Genomic DNA, 23,056 nt, shown 5'->3' with positions numbered 1-23,056 from the left:
GATAGAAAGGACAATTTAATATAAATTTCTGTTTGCACTTTCCTGACAGGCTGTTATTATCTGCTTTGACAAAGCCTTTCTGAGCCACAGCATACAATGAATGTTAATGATGTTATGAAATGAGCCTTGCTCAGTGCTCTTGATTGGAGCTTCCGGCATGTGATAACGGTATGTCACGGATGCATGGACGTACTCAACTGTGCTTAATACTCTGAATTTTAATTAGAAAAAATACAATGGCAGCAAGGCCCCGGTTTCTAAGTGGCATCCTTTTATTCATGTGGGGCATGAGCAAATGGCAGAATTTGGAGGAGGGGCAAGTGTTTTCAATGCTCAAAACTAAGCAAGAATAAATTTTTCCTCTTACTTGCACCAAAGGAAAACAACATTATTATGTGTTATCCTAAACAGGAACACAGAGGTTGAATTATTATTTTAAGTGTCCTTTTAAGACTGATCACACAATCCAAGGCATTATAGAAAAAAATATATTTAAGAAAGTTTTTTCTGAATAAGATTTTTCCATTTTCCCTTGTTTTATGAGATGTTTTCTAATTTATAGGGATTTTAATTGAAAATAAACTTGAGTGTCCATAGAGCTGTTTTTTCCTCACTTCCTAAAAGGAGCAAATGCAAAGTAAACAACTAAGCAGCCTTTGTTTGGTTCTGAACTGTCTGTGGCATATTGTAACCAGGTTCTAGCTTCCTTTAAATTCATAAAGAATAAGAACCCATGTTATGTTTCATAACTGCTTACTGTTTTACTTCCACCATCATATCTTTATATACTTTCAGCTATTAAAATGTGTGAGCTGGTAGCTTAAATATACTACTTCATATATCTTCCCTGTGGCTTTTTTTTTAACCTGGAAAAAATCCAATACAGTATATGCACCAGTATAAACAAACGATTAAGCCAGTCTTGATCTGCTGCTTTTTTCCTCCTTAAGTTTGTTTGTAAGAACAAGGAATTTTAGTTGTAGAAGATTTTCCTGCATATTTTTGTTCCAGCCAGAAAAGAAAATAAACCACACCCAGATATCCCCAGGGGGAAACCAGTAAAGGGAATTCCTTCTAGCTTTGTTCCATAGAAGAAATAGGATCTGAATTATCGATTGATAATTCTCTATAACTGGCCTATTTCTTGATGTATCGAAATTAATCTTTAAACACAATTTTTTATTATATTACATCTATATCAGGATACCTAAAATAATCCATATTTGATTTTAAATATAAAATTATCCATAAAGTAAAATGTATTAAAATATTTTCTTTAAAATGTTGAATTTTAGTAACCATCAATATCATTTTGGGGGCTTTATGTTTATTCACATTAAAAATAAAAATACATTTCACAAGATTTTAAGGACTTGCACTAGTTAAAGCTGAAGAAGAAAAATTAAATACACAAGAAGTTTAATCATTCTTGCAATGTTTTTCTACCAGATAATATTTTGACAATGATACCCAAAAATGTCATCTTGGGAAAAATAGTATTTCCTTTTCTCTTGCAAAACTGTAATCTATTTAATACCACTGAGTTTATTCAACCTAGACTAAAAATGTAACAGCTCCCTACTTGATTAATAACCAATACATTTATTAGTGTTCCAAAACGGATGAACAGGGGAGAAAGGTGTGTGGTATGTTTTATTGGGAAAATTTGGATTTAGTTACAATAATTCGTAATATTTTTACTGCAGTCATAAAGTAACATAATTAGTAATACTTTGGAATCTTCCAAACAAATAAGAGCCCCTCATTATAAATTGGACCTTTCATTCTAGACTGGACTGTATCACATATTGAACCATGTACCTACCCCCAAAGTGAACTGCAAACACAGTTGACTCTTGAGCAATACAGGTTAGAACTGCTTGGGTCCACTTACATGAAGATTGTTTTCCATAACTATGCCTTCTGAGACTGAAAACAGCCCCGCGGAGCACAAACAGGCATTTACACAGCCTCCCGTGAGGTGAACTTGTGTTTTCCCAATGGAGGGGGAAGGTAACCTATCGCACTCTGGAGAGCTGGTGTCATGCAAATATTTTGTCACTTTTGTAATAGAGGTAGGATGTTCTAGGAAATCAAAACCCTGCACCACACTCTTCGCCCAGATGTCCAGCATATTTGGACAAAAATAGTATTTGGGAGTTTTACTTACTTTGCTATCATGGTGTTACTTGGGATCCCCTGATGCCATTTGAGGACTAGGGGGCCGGTGGGGGGACAGACTAGTTTCAGGAAGGGAGACAGGGAATCGTGAAGGGGAGATTTGCTCATTGATGCTGGGAGCCGTGCGGAAAGGAAAGAGAGGGCTTCATTGTTCCTTGGCCCAATCACATCCTATGCTTGATCCTGAAGCCTGTGAAGAGCAGTAGACAAGGACACCAGCTGCAAGAGCTGTTTGCCTGGGAGCCTTAGTGCCACACGGTGGGGCAGACCGGTCCTTCTCTATGTCTCGGTGAGATCATGGCACAGCTTTGGTGCAGGGAGGAGTGGGGAAAGGGCTCCACTTTAGGATGACAAGGACTCTGCAATTTGGGGAGCCCTCCGGGCTGGAAGGGGTGTCCACATCCATGGTGCTTCACAAGACGCACCCTCCAGAGGTTTCATGGGCCGGAGGGAGGCATCCACAAGGAGCCCACCGCAGCCCATGAGAGGAATGTTGATGGACATGCGTGAGAAAGCTCTGCGCATCCAAGAATCACAGTTACTGCCTTGGTTGCCAGCCTGTGCTGCTGGCGCTTTGCACAGGACACCTGGCTGCAGGGAGCGAGCAGGGGCTGAGACCCAGCCCGCACTCCCCTTGCCAAACCAGGTGCCATGGATCCTGGCTGAGGACTGCCTCGCCCTCCCCTTTCCCCCTAAGAAGCATCTTTTTCTAAAAGGGGTATCTTTTTCTAGTCTGCTCAGAAAAAAGAGAAAAAAAATGTGTTTTTTTGCAATTTCTTGGCCAGGAAGGGGGGGCTTTTTGTGCTAAAGTGGCTTTGGTCAGAAATAGGTAGGGGAGAGCATGAAGGCAGGGTGCGGTGCTGAAGTCCTGCATTTTCCAAGGTTGGGGGGGGGAGAGCGGGGGGGGGGGGGCGGAATAGGCCTGAGCTAATGTTACTGCGACCTCATTTGTTTCCAGAGCCTAATGGGTGTCTATTAGTGAAGAAGTTGTGAGTAAAGAGGGCAAATGTAGACGACTCATTTAAAAGACTGGCTGTAAAAAAGAAGAGACACATAACCATGGCTAGAGGGATTTTAAGGATGCAAGAGATTTGTGCATTTTTATTTGCTATAAGAACAAAAAAACAAACATGGGGAAATCTATAGAGAGTGTGTATTTGTTATTGATTGATGTGTCATAAATCACTTCAAAACTGAGTAAGCATGTATTTATTATTTCTTGTGGTTTGCAGCATCTAGGAAACAGACAGGGGGCAGTGGGATGGTTTGTTTCTGCGCCGTGATGTCTGTTGCTTCAGCTGGAAGACTCAAAGGCTGTGAAGCTGAACTATCCAATGTGGCAGCCATGAGCCAGATGTAATTTTTAAATTTAAATTATCTAAAGTTAAATACAATAAAAAATGTACGCCTTCATTCATACGTGCTACATTATAATTGCTCAATGGACTCCTGTGTGGTAAGTTGCTATACTGGACAGCACAGGCAGGAAATTCCCATGATCACACAAAGTCCCGCGGGTATCTGCTCCGAAGGCTTGTCTAAGGGATGATGTTGGTTGTTAGCTGGAATCATAACTGAGGCTGTCCGCTGGAATTTTTATCTGTGTTCTCCCGTGTTTGGGCTTCCTCACAACATGGCAGCTTGGTTCCAAAAGCAAGTGCAGAGAGAGACAGAGACAGAGAGAAGCAGGTGAAAGCCATATTACTTTTATTTTTTATTATTTTTTTATTTTTATTGATTTCAGAGAGGAAGGGAGAGGGAGAGAGAGATAGAAACATCAATGATGAGAGAGAATCATTGATTGGCTGCCTCCTGCACACACCACACTGGGGATCCAGCTGGAAACCCAGGCATGTGCCCTGAGCAGGAATCGAACTGTGACCTCCTGGTTCATAGATCAGTGCTCAACCACTGAGCGGGGCCCATACTGTCTTTTTATATGAAAGTCTCACTTCCATCAAATTCTGTCAGTCAAGGTGGTTACTAAGATTTGTCTGAGTTCAAGGGGAGGGGACGTAGACTGCCACCACTCAGTGGGAGAACAGCAGCAGCATAGCGTAAGGAGGTAAGTGGAGTGAGATACACACTGCTGTGGCATCTTCAGGCCACTGAAGAGGAAATCTGCAACAGAACAGTTGTGAGCCCTGCATATTTTCTGCTAATAAGATTAGCGAAGGAGTTGGGTGAAGGTATAATTGGCATATGACATTTATTCGTTTCAGATGAACAACATACTGATTAAGTATTTGTATACCCTGGGAAATGACCACCACAGTGGGTATGGTTACCATCTGTCACCATACAAAGTTACAAATTTATTTTTTCTTGTGATGAGAACTTTTAAGGTTTACTCTCTTTAGCGCCTTTCAAACATGCAATACAGTATTGTTGCCTGTACCACCATGCTGGCCATTACATCTGCAGGACTTGTTAATTTGATAACAGGCCCTTTGTACCTCTTGACCCTCTTCACCCATTTCACCCCCATCCAATCCCCCTCTGGCAACAACCAATATGTTCTCTATCAATTTTATTTTGTTTTGTTTGTTCTTTTTTCTTTTCTTTTTAGATTCCACATATAACTGAAAGCATACAGTATTTGTCTTCCTCTGTCTGACTTATCTACTTAGCATAATACCCTCTTGTCACAAATGGTACGATTTTATTCTTTTTATGGCTGAGTAGTATTCCATTATGTACCACATCTTTTTTTATCCATTCATCCATCAATGGGTACTGAGGTTGTTTTCATATCTTGACCATTGTAAATAATGTGACAATGAACATAGGGGTGCAAATACCTTTTTGAATTAGTGTTTTAATTTTCTTCAGATAAAAACCCAGAAGTGGGATTGGTAGTTCTATTTTTAGTTTTTTGAGGAGCCTCCCTACTGTTTTGACTAATGTAGTTTTCTAATCACACACTATATTTAACCACTGTTCACTTAAATGGCATCTATTTTCAATATCATTCAAATGGCATTGTTTTCAATATCATTGTGGTTTAAACGGTCTTTTAAATACATAAATTTAAATTTCCATTTGATACAGAATCTACATTTTCTCATTTTTAACATTGTTTATTACACATACCACCACATGCTTTAATTAAGAGAGCTGTTAAACTTTGCTTAACGGTGGCTGCACCCTATGACTCATCAGCTTTTTATTTTTTTCTATTTTAAATTCAGTTCAACAACATCTGGTAGCTTATATAAGGAGAGAGGATGTGCTTTACAATCAGTGATTTTTCTGGACAAGTTTCTGCAATTGGCAGACTTCCATTTTCCTCTGAGTTGCTCTCTTCATGGAGTCTAACACAGGCATCTTCATTTTTTCCTATATATTAACATTTGCTGGAATTTGGTCTAATCTTGCACAATAAATTTTATAATGATCGGTTTCTAAATCTCTTTTATTAATATGTCCTGAAATGGGAAAACCAGAAATAATTATGAATTAATTAGAATAAAGCAAAAATTGCAGTCGTATACACTTCACATACAGAGCGGCATTTCTTTTAGGGAATTTTCATTATGAAATCTTTTTAGTGTCTTTGACAGCCATTAAAAAGAAGATAAGTATCAGATGTTGCAAAATGTATCTCTAGATACACTATTTTTTTCTACCCAGATGTTTTTCACATCCTTTCTGACTCACAGTCCTTACTACTCACAGACAGAGACAAACGATGCATGATACTCACCCTACTAAAGGTTCTTGAAATATGTCCCTGGGTTTTTAAATATTCCTGCTTTAGTCTGGTCTTTTTTTAATCTTGGAAATGGGAATGGGGAAAATATGCTTGTTGTCTGCAACAGGAATTACATTCACTTAGATAAGGTCCCCTTACAGTTTTCCACGATTGTTTCTTCAGGCAGAGGAGGAACGACATTAGTTCCGTTATTTACTCTCCATCTGTTTGCATTTGCATTTCGCTGGAGGAAAAAAATACTCCCGGAGTTTAAAAATGCACTGTGATCAAACTGGGCAGACAACAAGGTAATAATCAACTCCAGATACTTAATAGTATCAAATGACTTTTAGAAAAAAGATGTTGACATCCAATATAGATGAATATTGATTATAAATAAGGTGCTGTTAAAAAAAAAAGCTATTTTGTCCTTTTCTTTGCATGGAACTATTCTAGCTCCCAAATAAATGGATGGCTTACTTGAATATTTGGTAGTTTGCAGGGTTTTAATAAATATAATATTTTGACTTCCTCTTTCAATTTTTATTCCTGAGTATTTCATTAAAGACTAAATATGGTCCTCAAGCCCAAGAAGAAAACAATTTGGTTTAAAAATTTGCTTTTGAAGAGAAGGTAGTATATACACTTGGAGATGCAGCAAAATTCTTTGAGATTTTGGCACAGTTTCCAAAATTGGTGATGTTTCAAAGGGTCACCAATATCTCCACTCCCCCATTCCCAGCCTCATTGAGATCTTAAACCCACTCATTCTTCTCTGGACAACATAGTACCTACCCTAGGTTAAGAAATTGCTATTTCCTTGCACACCCATGTTCACAGCAGCACTATCCACAATAGTGAAAGGGCAGAAGAAACCCAATTGTCCACCAATGGATGAATAGAGAAGCAAAATGTGGTATATACATACAATAAGATAATGTCATTCAACCTTAAAAAGGAAGGAAATTCTGTCACATGCTACAACATGGATGAGTCTTGAGAATATTGCGCTAAGGGAAATAAACCAGTCACAAAAACACAAATACTGTGTGATTCCACTTATATCAGGTACTTAGAGGAGTAAATTCATAGAAACAGAAAGGGGAGTGGTGGTTGCCAGGAGCTGGGACAGGGGAGGATGGGGAGTTATTTAATGAGTACAGAGTTTCAGTTTTGCAACATGAAACAAGTTCTGGAGATGGAAGCGGTGACAGTTGCACAACGGTGTAAATGTAATTAATGTCACTGACCTGTACACTTACACATGGTTAAGATGGTAACTTTTATGTGTTTTTTACCTCAACTATTAATAAATAAATACGTTGTTATTATTATTTCTTCAGAAAGGTTTTTAATTCCCAAAGTTGATTTTCGTTTCAGATTTCCCAGTGTGCTGAGAAATGGAAACCAGTTGTCTCCGAGTGTCCTAAAAATAACGGATGTCTTTATTTCATCTTTCCTTGCTTCAAAGGTGTTACCTGATTTTTCCTGAAAAAAACCAGATTGGGTTTTAGAAGTTCCCAGGTTTCAGGCAGGAGGATTTTTAGAATTGAAATTCAAAAGGAATTGTGCACTGTATTTCTTTCAAGGGTTTGGAGACATGCAATTAGCTCCTACCCTCACTCAGCTAGAGAAATGTAAATTCTCATGGAATGGGATGGATGATTCATTTTTAGATGAAGAGGAAAGCGCTTGGAACGGAGGGAATGGTATATGGTACAAATACCAGAGCATCTTCGAGTGTCCTCCTACTTTCTGGGCTTTCCTCTCGTGATCAGCTGGGCAATTTTTGTTGTGTGGGTGTTTAAGGCAGAGTCAAAGTGACTAAAATCTCAATTTTTGGATACTCCCACATGCAACGTTTAATAATATGACATTTCACTCTTTTCCTAATCTGCTGCAGGTACACACAGGCAGCTGAATAAATCCATTTCTGCACTGTAGTGTAAGCAGATAAGGGGAATGAAGGCAGGAAGTGACCTTCATTAAGCTTTTCTAGCCCTAGCTGGTTTGGCTCAGTGGATAGAGCATCAGCCGGTGGACTGAAGAGTCCTGGGTTCGATTCTGGTCTAGGGCACGTACTTTGGTTGCAGGTTCTCAGCCCTGGTTGGGGTTCGTGCAGGAGGCAACCAGTCGATGTTTCTCCCTGTCTCTCCCTTCCACTCTCTCTAAAAAAAAAAATCAATAGAAAAATATCCTCGAATGCGGATTAACTAAAAAATATTATCCTCATTCCACTTGTACCCTCCTCCAGGGTCTTTCTTTTTTTTCTTTTTTTTTAATATATATATTTTATTGATTTTTTACAGGAAGGGAGAGGGATAGAGAGTTAGAAACATCAATGAGAGAGAAACATCAATCAGCTGCCTCCTGCACACCCCCCACTGGGGATGTGCCCGCAACCAAGGTACATGCCCTTGACCAGAATCAAACCCGGGACCCCTGAGTCCGCAGGCTGACGCTCTATCCACTGAGACAAACTGGCTAAGGCTCTTTTTTTTCTTAAGTTTTAGGAAATATATATATATATATATATATATATATATATATATATATATATATTTCAGAGAGGAAGGGAGAGGGAGATAGAGAGATAGAAATATCAATGATGAATGGAAAGAATCTTCAATCAGCTGCTTCCTGCACACCTCCTACTGGGGATCGAGCTCACAAGCCGGACCTGTGCCCCCACTGGGAGTTGAACCATGACCTCCTGCTTCACAGTAAACACTCAACCACTTAACCACACGGGCTGGGCTCCAGGGTCTTTCTTAAGCATAAATTTCATTTTTGTGGGGAAAAATAAGTTTTTCCACTTTCCAAATATATGGAGTATTTCACCTATGGATTAGTTCCTAGTTTGGGGGGCGTGGGGGGCGGGCGGGAGTATGTAGGCTTCCCAATAGAGTTCCAAACAATACAGGCTGTCTCTTCGAGTCAAAGCAGTTCCATTCATTCATTTAACAAATATTTATTATTTAATATATACTAAGCATTGGCCTTTAACAATACATGTCTATTTAATATGGCCCTTTAATATTCTAGATAATGGTCCTTTATCAATCAAAAGAGTATCTTGAGAATGACTCTATATTTAAACCAAACAATGATCTTTACCGCCAACTCAATGCTAGATATATAATGAGGCATGCTTTGAAAAACTACACAGATTTTTGACTCATTTCTGGGAGTAAAGAGACCAACTATCTTTCAAGAGCCATATTTCCCAAAATAGATGTGGAGGGGCCGGTACAAGCTTGCTCCCAGGAATCCAGCCTGGCCTTGAACACTGACACCTGTGACCCAGCTCTAGCCCAGGGCTTGCCTGCACAGGCCCCAGACAAGAGCAACACAGCAACACGCAACACGCAGAGGCTCCAGACCGGCCTGCTGGGCGCCGGTGCCTCCGGGGCTGAGGGCCGTCCTGACTGATCAGCTGCTTTCTGGCCGCCTGGCCGTGGCCTGCAGAGCTGTCTGCTCGCCTGCCTTCTAGACCTGAGCTCAGCCACAGGGCAGGCCCCTTGGCGTCTTGGTATTCCCGGCCTGCTCCCGGCTTTGTGCCCTGCCCCCACAGTCCACTGCTGCTCAGTGGCAAGCTTGACAGTTGTGACTAATAGCAGGCAGGTCACCCTTTCAGCTCCAAGACTATCTCCCATCTACCTCACTCCAGCCTGTCTTAAACAAAGGCTTTTTCTTCCCAGGCCCAGCAACCCGGAGCTGCCCGAGACTGTGAGTTTGCTTCCTAAAGTCTGAAAGCCAATAGAGAAAGAAGTTTCCTTCATATTCCTTAGAAACAAATGGTGACAAATTTACTAGAAATTGCAGTTTTAATCAGCTTTCACTGTCGATGTTAGCAACACCCCATTTAACCTCTCCGGAGCTCATACTTAAAATGAGGGAGCTGAATGATCCCTGCTCCTCCATCTCTCCGCATCTAATACTAGAATGGGAGGTGAAAAGCACAGGCTTTGGAGATAAGCAGGCCTGGGTTTGAGTTCAGATTTCCCATTTACTAACCGGGAACCATGGACAACTGGGTTAACCCCTCAGTTAAATAGAGATGATACCTACCTCCTTGTATTGTATTGTTGCGATGATTAAATGAGATAATAGCACTTGGTATTAAGCAACCCAGTTACATATAATATACAAAGGCATGGTCATATGTAAATACTTGATGCTGACATTTTTCTTATAATTCCATTCTGAGCATTCCCGTCAGCTCCATCTCAGTCCTTGCATCTACAGCATATTTTAAATAATTACTAAATATTTCTATGGCCAAGTAATATTTGCCTGAACCTTAATTTTGTTAGGAGGCTACAAAAATCTTAGTTGTTGAGTCTACCCTAACCAAAACTATGGTTAAAAATCATTGTGCTGTTCTAACTTGAACGGATGGCTTTTCTTTAAGTACAAATTATTTTGGCAATCACCTTAAACTGACTGCAGTTAAAACTTTTAAAAGAAGTTCCAGGTTTTAATCAGGAAGCCAAAATGACTTGGCAAGTCATTCCACACCGGGGAGGAACCACCGGAGAGGCGCTGCCTCACTGCGCGTTTCGTGTCGCGGGTTCGTAAACACTCCTCAGACAGCAGCCTTCAAGAAAGTGTGCCGGTGGCGCAGGGAACAAAGAGAGTTTTGATCTCACCCTGACTGTGAGCTATAACTTCAACCATTACAACTTAACAGGCTCAACTCTTCCAGTCAGAGGCAAGAAGTGAAATATGACGACATAGAGCTATACTTCTGGGCCCCAGTGGGTCCTCTGTGGCCTCATTTTACTTATCGGGGGCCCTGGGAGAGACAAGCAGGCCTCTTCATAGGGTAGCTCTGATGAATAATTAATCGATAGGAGAAAGGTAACTCAACTGGCAAAAGCAAACATCAAGATGCTGGAATTCACTTGGGAAAAAGAGATAGGCTGAGATGCCTACTGCCTTCATCAGGAGCTGCACTTCTCTAGAACTGCTAGCATTTGAAAATATCAAACGTCCTTGAATTTATGGAAGATTTGGGGCATAGTTGTCCAATACGAGACAGATTGGGCAAGGTCACAGGGTGAGTAGAGGCTCTAGCTCAGTGGTTCTCAACCTTGGCTGCGCATTAGAATCACCTGGGAATCTTTTTAAAATCCTGATTTCTGGGCCTCATCCTCTGGAAATTCTGTTTCTTTGTTACTAATGTTGTGGCCCCGCCCCATAACAAAGAAACAGAATTTCCGGAGGATGAGGCCCAGAAATCAGGATTTTTAAAAGATTCCCAGGTGATTCTAATGTGCAGCCAAGGTTGAGAACTACTGTTCTAGAAGTAAGTGCTGATGTGCAGACAACATGCTGTTCATTCATTCCTACTCCGGTCAACGGATCAATGGTCTCCCAACGATATCCAAGCTCAAGTCCCCAGAGGTGTGACTCTGGCGCCATGCATGGCCAAGGGGACTTGGCAGCTGGGGTTAAGTTAAGGCTCTTGAGATGGGGAGAGAGAGTATCCCGGATGGTCCACGTGAGCTCAGTGTCATCATGAGGGTCGTTTGAAGAGAAGGGCAGGAGAGTTAGGCTCAGGGAAGGGGATGGGATGGCAGAAGTAGGAGCTCAGAGTCAGAGAAACTTTAAGGTGCTCCATTGCTGGCCGGGAAGATGGAGAAGAGGGCATCTGCCAGGGAATGCACGAGGCCTCTAGGAACTGAAAAAGGCAAGGAAATGGATTCTCCTCCAGAAGGAATGCAGCTCTGCCAATGCCTTGATTTTAGCCTAGCAAAAGCTCTTTTAGATTCTGGCTTCCAGAATGGTAATGTAACAACTTGTGTTGTTTTAAGTCACTAAATTAGTGGTAATTTGTTATAGCAACCATATGAAACTAATACACTTACTATATACCGGTGCTAAATGCCAGAGATTAAAAGATGAAGAGACAATTTTTCCTTTGGGTATTTGTTTAACAAATCTTTATTATATGTTCAGGTTGACCAATGTCACCCCAACCAATTAAATAAATAAATTTAAAACAAACAACAAGTATTTATTGGTTGCTCAAAATCTCATGTTTATTAAGCATTTACTATGTGTCAGAAAGGATAAGTGCTTTGCATACATTTCTCTAATCCTCGCCACCCATCCTATTATTATATATTGCTAATATTTATTAATAACCATTTGCTAGACACTATCTCAAACACTTCACATGTATTATCACTTTTTTAAAAATATATCTTATTGATTTTTTACAGAGAGGAAGCGAGAGGGATAGAGAGTTAGAAACATCGATGAGAGAGAAACATCGATGATCAGCTGCCTCCTTCACACTCCCTACTGGGGATTGAGCCTGCAACCAAGGTACATGCCCTTGACTGGAATCGAACCTGGGACTCTTGAGTCCGCAGGCTAATGCTCTACCCACTGAGCCAAACCAGTTGGGGCTGTATTATCACTTTTAATACTTAAACTCTTTGATAGAGATAATGATCATTCTCCCTCATTTTACACAAGAGGAAACTGACACTTAGGAAAGTTAAAAGTAGTTTTTCAGGTCAAACTGCTAGAAAGTGATAACAATTTAAATTGATCTGCCTCCAGAGCCTGCTCTGTATTTTCCCCACTACCCAGATGAGTAAACTGAGGCTCAGACAAGTTAGATTATTTACCAAAGCCAGACAGCTGATAAACAGCAGGGCCAAACCTGATGCATCATTCACTGCCTAGCACACACTTTTCTCTGACTGCCACTGCACGCCTTCCCCACTGCCTGGAGCCCTCTGGTTCTGGTCTGAAACCTGTTCAGAAACCTTGTGTCATGTAGTAACTAGATCCCTCCTAGCCAGATTCTCAATGGACCAGTTCTTGGTACAGAGATTTGGGGGTAAGGTCTCCCAGGGTGGGTGGCCCAAGTCCTCCTTGCTGTCTTTAGCTCCCTTTAAGCTGGGACTAATTGAATTGCCCTCTTTCTTCCCTTGGTGGAGAAGCCATTATTCTGATAAGCTCCCTTTTCCTATTCTCCCTCCACTCCTGCCATAATCCCTTTAGGACCAAGAATTCTCCACACAGAATTCTCCATGCAGGTCCTAGAAAGCAATGGTTTTCAGAACTGGGAGTGCCCAGATGAACACCCCCCCAAACTGTGGATCTGCAAACTGCCACAGGGATGAAGGGAAGAGGAGGACAGAGGCGCAGCTGCTCCACTGCCTTCCACACCCATTTCACAGCATCTGATGTTCCCTCCATGTATTCTTGCTGCTGGCCACATGTCAGACCACAGAGCATGTCCTTTGACCGAAGCTGCTTGCTTTCCGTGGGAGAAAACAGGGTTAATAAAAAAACAAAGAGAGACCATAAAGAATAAAAGGACTACATGCATATACTAGTTTCTAAACTTACCAGTTTCTAAACTTCAAGTGTCTGATGATGGTGAGAAATGCATTTTTTTGAGAAGAAAAACAATATGGTGTTCCAGACTGATCACAAATGATTAAGACACATAAGTACCCAAGAAATATTTACTTAATTGAGTTGGTTTACTTTAAATAAACCGATTTGATGGTCTGGCCTCTTGTAATCTAGATACAATCTAGATACGTTTTGCTACTGCCAGCCCCCTCTCAATAGAAGGGAGGACTGTCTATCGTGTCCTTCAACAAAGACAAGGTATTTTCCTTATTAAAAGGCAAGCCTTTCCTTGTTCACCCCTCCCCGCAACCCCACCTCCTCACCCACACACACACATCACCCCTTCCCGTCAGCTCCCTTACTCCTTCCTGTTGGTTCTAGTTTACTGCTCGAGGGAAATGCCTAGCCCCTGACTGATGGGAAGGAGAGGGCGATGAGGAAGGTTCAGGAAGGCTGTCCTCACGGGGTGCCTCCCTCTGCTTCTGAGCCCTATGCTGTGGCTGCTGCAGGCGAGTTCCAGCTGAAGTCCGCCCCCTGGTGCGGTCTCACGGAGGGTAGCCAGGAGTGTCCACGTAAGAACAGTCCCACATAAGAGCAGAGCCCACCTGGAAACAGCGTGAGGCGCAGGGGGGAGGCGCAGGCCGGCAGCCTTAATCCCAGCAGAGCGGGAGGAGTGACGCCTGGAAGCCTGTTTCTCTGCTGGTGCCGGTGACAGGGCAGCACAGATCCAGTGCTTTCTCCACTCATTTAACATCTTTGGAACATCGATGGTTTGCTGCTTCTGAGAATTTCTGGGCATTCCTTTCTTTCGAATGACATACAGAGCGCTGGTTTTCTCCCAGAACTGTTGTGACAGACACACCTGTAAACACACACCCAGAGCAGAGCAGAGCTGTCCGGTGCCGCCGGAGCCCAGCACCTGCTAGGCCAGGGTCAGCCCAGCACCAGCCTCCACTGCTCGGTGCAGCCCACAGCAGCGTGGTGACCCCTGAGGGCTGTTAATGTGCCGAGAACCAATCCTGTAACTTCACCGCTGTGCCTACACCTGCTTTTGTTCCTTGGCTATCACACCGGGGCAGATTCCTCAGATTCTCAAATGTCAGATGGTCAGCTGCCTCAAGGTATGACCGGAATGTTTTTAAGGTTGGCTTCCCTTCCCGACACCATTTCCCGTACTCTCCTGACCGGCCAAACAAACCTGTTTGCCGCCTCTGCTCATGGCCCTCACTCACTGCCTCTTTGTCTGTGGCACAAGTGGTATGTGTTTCTACAGTGAATGCTTGTTACTTTCTCTCTACCTATTCACACTCCTCTCATCTACGATGATGTAGAGCAGGGCACACTTCTAGAAACCCTTCTGGGGTTACCCTCACCCTACCCGAAACCCGCTGGCCATGTCTCCTCTGTTCTTCCATGTGTGCCTCATTCACGAGGCCAGTGACCAGGTTAGTCCATTGGAGCCGGAATGTCTGAGTCACGTGCACCCCCAGGGAAACTGTAAGCCTTCAGAGGGGAGGAATCACGTCTTCTATTTCTTTTCTGTCACATCCCTGCCAAGACACTTGTTGGTACAGCCTTCAATTTTCCGTAAGCTCTCAGCAAAGGGTGGCTCTCACTGGGGTGTTCCTCTGTGCAGGCAGAGAGAGCAGACCTCGGTTTTCTCCTGACTCTGCCTTGAACCGCCTGAGTGGTATTAGGTGGGGCACGTTCCCTCTCTGCCGCTTGGCCTCTCTGATAAAATGAGGAGGCGGCTGGCTGATCTCTAAAGTCTCTTTCAGTTTGAATCTCTATGTATAGATTTCTGTCTTGGTGATGCTCCCTCCAGCCTGCCCTGCCCTTTCCCACTGCCACCGTTTGACCCCTCTGAGACTTTCCCAACATCTTGAACAGTCTTGAGGGACATTTGATGCTCAGTGACAGCCTGACCAGCCTGAGCAATCAGGAGCACCCTATGTGTAGGGCCTGGCTTTCTGAGAAGATCCACGGAGAGTCTTCTTTGTGCCTGGTTAATTGTCAGCCATGGAAGTAAGCCATCTTGTTGGGGTTGCAGCTCCAAAAGCTTTCTCTTTTCAGACTCACACGAAGGAACACTGGATCTCCTGCCAAAACCAACATAAGCATTTTCCCGTTTCTCTCTGTGTCTCCTTAAAACACTCCCGACCCTGGAAGTGCACTTAAGATATTCTTGTCTCATGCCAGAGCTATCCATACCATTTAATAATCACAGACAGGGGGCGAGGCAAGTACCTGCACAGGTAGAATGCCACCCAGCAAAGTGGATTCATGGGAGGCCCTGAGCATGTATTTGAAATGACTTACAAGTTATGAGCTTGGGTAAGTTGCTTAACCTCTGACTCAGTTTCCTGATCTGTAAAATGGGACTAATAAAGGTGCGCACTTCACAGGGTTCTTATGAAGACTCAAGCAATTAGAACGGGGCCTGCTACATGGTGTTCAGTAGATGTTAGCTATCATTATTATTATCATTATCATTATTATTATCGTTATTAGGGTGCTATCTTAAACCAACTCCCAACAGGGCTTTTACCTGCATGAGGATGGAAGCTCAGACAGGGCAGAGAGGTGAGCTCACGTTCGAGGCAGCTGGCTCGCTGGGAAGCGGAGAAGCCCGGGGTGCCTCACAACGGTATTCTTAGCAGTGATAGTGAATCACAAGCATTTAAAAATGTCAGAAAGACTTAAAATCGAAATAGCTTCTAACACCTCTCCAGTATTTTTACGACACTGTTTTATCTGGGCATTTAAAAAAAATGGTTTTAATTTTATCTTGCTCTGCAAGGGAAGAAAAAGAATCCCCAAATGCTTGCCATCCCTCTTCTTTTTATGTGTCTTTCCTTCTAAAGGAGCAGCAGGCCGCTAAACTGATGGCATGAAGGGGAGTGACTCTTGGTCAGGTGGAACCTGCCTATGGGGCCTTGTTCAGCCCAATGTTACTACAGAAAATGAATGCATTGTGTTGACGCTGTTAGCCAGCCCATTGTTTCCCAGGCCCAGGCCTGTGTGGGACAGTTTGTACTCCAGCACACACAGCAGCCATTATGTCCCTGCAACATCCTTCGTGCAGCTGTGAACACTTGTGCCCAAGCCAGTTTATCTGCAGCGGAATTCACTCGGAAAGGGACCGGGAACAACATACCAAGTCAAGCCCCTACTTCCCTATGGGAATGTCCTGGGCTCTCCAACATTCCTCCTCCCACTTGGCCAAGAAAAACAAGCAAGTAGAGGCCACTTTGATGTGTGTACCTCCGGGGCTTGCGGGGCAACAATTTTCCAACTCCACATGGAATCTCCATTCACAACTTCTGACCCAGAGCAGGAAACAGCGAAGCCCCTAGCAGAAATGGCTTTCCACGGAGGCAACAGAGTCTACTGACTACACAGCTCTGTGTCCCCACTGTCAACAAAGTCGAGGGGTGTCCAACCTGGTCATTTAACACTACGAGAGACCAGCTTGTGAGGAGACTCCGTGAAACTGAGGTTCTCTCAGGTTCCCATTGGCCCACCAGAGGACACATGTGTAAATCATCAGAAGGAGAAACACTGGCTCCCAGGCTAGAGATGAGTGTCAGGAAAAACAGGTAATGAGTTCAAAGACAGACATTTATTTCAGGGCTCAGCACTTGTACCGACCACTTCTGAGTGTTTAGAAGTGACAGCATTTTGCCCTCACCTTGAGGCTTGGGTTGGCAAGAGCAGCCCTGGAAATTGATCATTTCCTCTTTGGCACAGTGCCTACAGTTTGGGTTGATAAACGATGGTGTTTGAAAGCCTGGTTTTGTACAGTGAACCAGCCATCTGGGATTTTCCTAGGACTGATCGGCAGAATATTTAGAACAAGGAGCTGCCGTAAGTTAAACATTTCCCATAAAACAGGCCTGGATATGGATACGCATGTTCATGGAAATAGAAAACGGTGTATACGTTTATCAGTATAAATTTCTAACACACAATTTATCAATGTTGGCCAACAAGTTTTGGAGTGGATGTCGTTTAGAACATGGCATATAAATACAAATACCTGGATGTCAGATAAATTTCTTGCTGGCTAAATGTTCCATTTTCACTGTTAAATGTGACTCTGGTGTTTATGACCAGCCTGAGAGGAAACAAACTTAACCGTGCTCTCAACTTTTTTTTTTTTTCCAGAGCCTGGAGCCTTCTGGGGGTTGTGCTTAGCCTCTGTGCAGCAGTTATAGTATGAAAAGCTTGAAGGGAACCAAAGGTTGACCACCAGGAAGCTGCTTTGGGGGGTATTGATTTTAAGCTGCATATTAAGAAACAAGACTCAGAAAGAAACTTTGACCCTCCCCCCTTTCCGACCCAGGAGACTCAGACAGAGAAACTTCCTCAGGAAGATCCGAGGGTGTCCGCCTCAGCCAGATTTGCATTAGGTATGGTAAGTAAGGACTTCAGGCGGGCGCCTATGAGCTAGGTACCCACTGTCTCTGAATCGCCGGGCAAGAATGTGCCTGCCGTGTATGTTCTGCTCTTCCTCAGCTGTAAATCGCCCATTCTCACTTCTGAAATAGAATACTCCATGCTCCCTCCTTTCTCCTTTGTCTAAAAATGTCCTTTTTTTTTGGGGGGGGGGGGGTCTGGTTTTCTTCCAGAAGACAACCATTGTTACCAATTTCTTGTGCATCTTTTCAAATGTATCATATATAACATTAACAATAGCATACTATACAGACTGTTCTGCATCTTTTTTTGTGTGTAGCTCTACTTAATTTTTAAACTTTTTTAATTTTTATAGAATTTATTGGGGGTGACATTGGTTAATAAAGTTACATAGTTTCAGCATGTACAATTTTATAATACATCTGTATATTGTTTTGTGTGTTCCCCCCCAAGTCGAGTCTCCTTCCAACACCATTTATCCCCTCCTTTACCCTCTTCCACCTCATTCCCTTTCTCTCTGGTAACCACCATACTGTGGTCTGTGTCTATGAGTTACTTTTACTCTGCTTAAGCCCTTCACCTTTTTCATCCTGTCTCCTAACCCCATTCCCCATGACAGCTGTTCTCCCTCCACTCCTGCCATATTCCCTTTAGGACCAAGAGTACTCCACACAGAATTCTCCATGCAGAGCCTACATGGTAAGGTCTTTCCAGGTAAGGAATGAAAGTTGCTTTCCTAAGAGATGGCAAAAGAAGAATCTCAAGATGCTGGGGTCCAACCCCAGCAGGTCCAGGGGTCCCCAAAGGTGTGGACGGAGTCGGCGAAGAAGGAATGACACGGAGACCGCGTTCAGTTGATCAGCAGCCTAGCCAGGATCTCTAGCCGGGATCTCCAGCCAAGTTCTGGTCTGGATCTCCAGCGCAGTTCTGCTGTTTATTGTCTTGTTACATCCGTATTTATACCAGTTGATTTTAATCCTGTCAATTTCTATTACAAAGGTTAGGGCGTTTCTTATCTCCATTCCAGGGAGTAAAGATTATGTAATTTAAGCATGATTGTTTGTAGTTAAAGTGATTAACTACCCGCCTGGCACTTAGTTAAGGAGTTTCATCCCCTCCCTAACTTCAGGGAAAAATCCCTACCTGGGGAAACAACCTTTCTTGGAGAGGTGACCTTGGTTAAAACACACAGCGCTAAGGGGAGCAAACATATTAAGAACAGTATGCTATATACGCCAGGTCCCTTGAAACATATGCTGTGCAGATGTTTCTTTCCTGCAGTGACTGTGTCAAGCAGCAAGGATGGACCGGCTTCTGGCATCAAGACATTTTGGGGACTTCAAACACCTGAGGAATTCACCCAAACCTATGGGTATTGCAGGCCAAGTCTGATGGCAACTATGTGGCTTGGCTTCTTAGCCTTGAGAAAATAATTAAAGTTTAAACTGGAAATTCCTGGTTCAAATCCTGGTTTGGGCACATGCCCGGGTTCTGGGCTTGATCCCCATTAGGGGGTGTGTAGGAGGCAGCTGATTAATGATTCTCTCCCATTATTGATGTTTCAATCTCTCTCTCCCTTTCCCTTCCTTTATGAAATCAATAAAAAAAATTTAAAAAGAGTCCATATGATCAATTACCATTCTTGTTGTGTTTATGCAAATAATCAGGCCAAATTGATTGAAACTAGATTTATACAGTAAAAGAGTCTTAAATTGGCTATCTTTTTGAAAAAGGAGGATGATTTTAGAGACAAATAGTGTTTCAATAAAAACTATAATGAAATTTGTGGATATTAGATTCTAGTTAATTATCTTAAAGTTTTACTTTTTATCTATAAATTGGACTGGAACTTGAGTATTTCTAGTTTTCTTAAATATTTGGCTACAACTCTCTGAATTAATGTTTCATTTTTTTCCCCTGTTCTTTGACTTGGAGTTATTGAAAACTAAAACTATGTTTTTTTCTGAGATGACAACATAAACTTCAGAGAAATCACAATAGTTCATGCTTAAACATTCTTAGTGACTGATGTTGTGTAAATCGTGCAGAATTTACCCCAGAACCTGATGACATCATCAGAGACATTCAAACTGTGGACCAAGAGAATGTATCAGATTGCCACTGCCTGATTGCCATTGCCTCTTCCAGCAAATGTTGAGCCTCTTTGAAACCTTCTCAGCTAACACCCTTAGAGACTCAGAAACTGGTTTGTAATTTGCTTTGATCATTAATCTTTGCTTTTCTTTTTCTTTCTGTTTTCATAGACATACCTCTTATTAAATACCTGTTTGGCCCTAGCTGGTTTGGCTCAGTGAATAGAGTGTGGGCTCACAGACTATAGGGTCCTGGGTTCGATTCCAGTCAAAGGCATATTGCAGGCTCCCTGGCTCTGGTCGAGGAGTGTGCAGGAGGCAACCAATAGATGTGTCTCTCTCACATCAATGTTTGTTTCTGTCTCTCCCTCTTCCTTCTACTCTCTCTAAAAATCAATGGAAAAATATCCTTGGTGAGGATTAACCAACCAACCAACCAAACAAACAAACAAACACCTGATTGCTTGCCTATACAACACTAGAGGCTCAGTGCACTGATTCGTGCACCAGTGGGGTTCCTCAGCCTGGCCTGCAGGGATCAGGCCGAAACTGGCTCTCCGACATCCCCCAGGGGTCCTGGATTGCGAGAGGGTGCAGGCCAGGCCAAGGGACCCCACTGGTGCACAATTGGGGCCAGGGAGGGACCACAGGAGAGCCCCAGGGCATGTCTGGCCCATCTCACCCAGTCCCAATTGGCCAGACCCCGGCAGCAAGCTAACCTACCGGTCAGAGCATCTGCCCCCTGGTGGTCAGTGTGCATCATAGCGACTGGTCAAACGGTCAGACACTTAGCATATTAAGCTTTTATTATATAGGATAGGCCTCTTCGGGAATCTATTTGCATCACTGCCTCCTGAAATAAAACTCAACAATTTAACTGAACTGTCTACTGGAGGCAATAGGTTCTTCAACAGTGTTGCAGAAAAAGAATTTCAGGGACACTCACATAGGAGGGTTTTTAAGCAATAGTGGCAAGATATATTAAAGAGAAAAGTGATCATACACCCTCAGAGAGATAGAGAGCAGATAGGCTATAGGGCAGCTGCTGCCCTGAGATCCTTGCTAAGCTTTCATGTATTTCCTTGGGTTGGGAAAAGGCAGGCTTTCTGTCAAACTATCCAACCTCTTTCCTAGCTTTTCTCCTATTTGTGTTTCTGCCCTCCCCCCTGCGCCCCCACCCCCCGACCCAATGCAATCTCTTTTTCCTAAATTTTCCCAGGCTGGTGCCCCTCCCCAGGTTATAGTCTCCATTTTGGCTTCTTCTGTGCATACACTTAGTAAAAGGAATTCCCTTTCATGGTTTCTCATTCCTCCCTGTAGTCCTGGGAGGGGGCTCCCCAAGGTAACTGAAAAGCTAGCTGTCTTTCCTGCCCACTCGATTTTTAAAAAAATATATTTTATTGATTTTTCACAGAGAGGAAGGGAGAGGGATAGAGAGTTAGAAGCATCAATGAGAGAGAAACATCAATCAGCTGCCTCCTGCACACCCCCCACTGGGGATGTGCCTGCAACCAAGGTACATGCCCTTGACCAGGATCGAACCTGGGACCCTTCAGTCCGCAGGCCAACGCTCTATCCACTGAGCCAAACCATCAGGGCCCACTCGATGTTTTTGTCCACTTGGCAGAAGGATGCCAGTTACTCTCTCCAGGGGTGACTGTTCCATTTGCTTCTTCCTCTTTTGTTAATATGTGACTAACTGCCTCCTCTAATAATTGTATCAATGAATTTCGGAGCCGCCTACCAACATAGCTTCTAGAACGTGACACTCTCAAGTTTCAAAGAAGGGACTAAGGAGAACCAAAGTTTTGTCACCCTGAAGCTGCTTTTTGGGATATTGACTATAAGCTGTTTCTTAAGAAACAAGACTGTGAGGGAGCCTTTGGCCCTCCCCCCATTTCCTGCTAAGGAGATTTGGCAGCGAAATCTGCTTCAAGAAGGAGATCTTAGGATGCTTGCCTTAGCCCGAGCTGAATTACGTATGATAAGTACGAGGGCTTCAGGCAGGCCTGTTAGCTAGATACTCTTCTCGCTTCTCAAATCGAATACCACATCCCCCTTCCTTTCTCTTTTGTCCAAAGGTGTCTTAAATACCCACACTGGCCTCATTGTCTGACATTTTTATGCTTATGTGAGTTTGCCATAAACATGTATTGAAACTTTAATTTTTTTTTTTTCCGGTTAACCCATCTCTGTTACTTTGATGAGTAGCCCAGCCAGAAGAATTTAGACGGTGGTAGGAAAGGTATTAGCATTTTTTCAGCCTCCACAGGTCAGACTTTTCCTGCTGCTGGCATAAATTGCCGTCTGCTCAGTCTCACTGCCGAGAGAAAGAATGTTATTTTTGACCACTGATCCCAAGGACCCCAATACCCTGCAATTCCTCTGCTCAAGGAAATCCTTGTGCCTCTGCCACAACAAATGCAACTGACAGGAAAAATAAGAAAGCAGTTCATGTAAGAAGGAAGTATCAGGAGTCCAAACAGCATCGAACGTCTTCACAACAATAATAGAAGTTCTAGGTCAATGCTGTCAAAAAATCTGAGGAATTTTTTCTGACATCGAGTTCTATATCCCACCAAAATATTGACCAAGTATAAATACAGAATAAAAGATCTTTTAGATACATACACTTTTAAATGTTTTATCTTTTGTATGCTCTTTATTCAAAAAGTACTGAATGATCTTCTTTAGAAAAATAAGAAAGAAAACCAAGCAACAGAAATTACAGGGACCAGAGGATCCAATACAGAATGACAGCTGTACAGGAAGCCTAGGCTTGAACATGAGGAGGGAAGGCTCTTTTATCCAGAATAAAATGTACTTGATTGTGTGGAAAATAGAGTTATTGGTGTCTTATAGAGCTACTGGAATGTCTAGAATTAATGATTGTACAAATTAAGAAAAAAAAATTAAAGCCAATAACTCTAGGAATATTTTTGAAGTTTGAATAAGCAAGAGAATATAATCCTGCTATCCTACTGAGCTCAGCCAGAAAAATTTATGTAGTCATAACAATGTAAACTTTGAATGTTGATTTGCTCAAAAATGATGATATAAATTAGGAAGAATGGGAATTACTATTAGATTTCTAAAATTATGTTCATGAGTTACTTTAATAAAAACAAAAATTAACTAACCTTAAAAAACAGTGTGCTCACGCCATTCCAGGCTTCTAGGATGGCAGATGCTATGTTTGTTTGCTAAGCCTTGAACAGACTGCTATACATGGTGAAGAAAATGAAGATTTTGGAGAAACAAGTCTCAAGGGGTTAGCCATTGAAAG

This window comes from Myotis daubentonii, chromosome 1 (assembly GCF_963259705.1).
Source record: "Myotis daubentonii chromosome 1, mMyoDau2.1, whole genome shotgun sequence".
In the NCBI taxonomy this organism is placed as follows: domain Eukaryota; kingdom Metazoa; phylum Chordata; class Mammalia; order Chiroptera; family Vespertilionidae; genus Myotis; species Myotis daubentonii.
Note: the sequence above shows the minus strand (reverse complement) of the source record.